This window comes from Nannospalax galili, unplaced genomic scaffold (genome assembly GCF_000622305.1).
Source record: "Nannospalax galili isolate Female #2095 unplaced genomic scaffold, S.galili_v1.0 C47607913, whole genome shotgun sequence".
NCBI classification, from domain to species: Eukaryota; Metazoa; Chordata; class Mammalia; order Rodentia; family Spalacidae; genus Nannospalax; species Nannospalax galili.
In genome coordinates this window covers 1-534 of record NW_008449121.1, presented here as the reverse complement: position 1 = coordinate 534, position 534 = coordinate 1, and the positions used below count along the sequence as shown (strand labels likewise).

Sequence of the window (534 nt, the reverse complement as noted above, 5' to 3'; positions counted from 1 at the left end):
GATAAGAGCAGAATTGGGAAACGCTCTGAAATCATTTTTTTCCATGGGAGGGTGCAAACACAGTTCCCAAGTATCACAAAGTATGCAGGCGAGTTTCCCATGTTTGGGGAAATTGCAGGGTCAGCACATCCTGATTGCAGTGGACGAGGCTCAGCATGGGAAAACCACCTTCCTGGTCATGGCGTCTCCCTTGTCAGGTAAGCGTATGCTCTGAATTTAAAGAAAGGATTGACACACGATTTGTTCAGTCTGGGACTCAATATTAATGTATACTGATTGACTGAAAATACAAAGGGGCACCCCAAACAACACAGTTATGCAACTGTTAAAGGAATGTGTTAAATTTACAAATATTAGAACGTAAAGGTGGCCATCACTTACCAGAAAGTGATAAATGAAGGCAAAATACATTATGTCCAGACTAACACTGGATTTTATTTTAATGAAATAGTACTAAAAATGTATCTTACTGTACATATTATTTATTTAAAAACTGACAAACATACAAAACTGCTAAGAGCATGTTTTTTGTGT

At 38.0% G+C, this 534-nt stretch overlaps 1 non-coding gene across 1 annotated transcript; it reads right to left on the bottom strand.

The window, feature by feature from the left end:
* Positions 1 to 43: 43 nt before the first annotated feature.
* Positions 44 to 205, bottom strand: LOC115069078. Its single transcript, XR_003848402.1, has one exon. It is a non-coding gene; the product is annotated as a U1 spliceosomal RNA (small nuclear RNA).
* Positions 206 to 534: the final 329 nt, after the last annotated feature.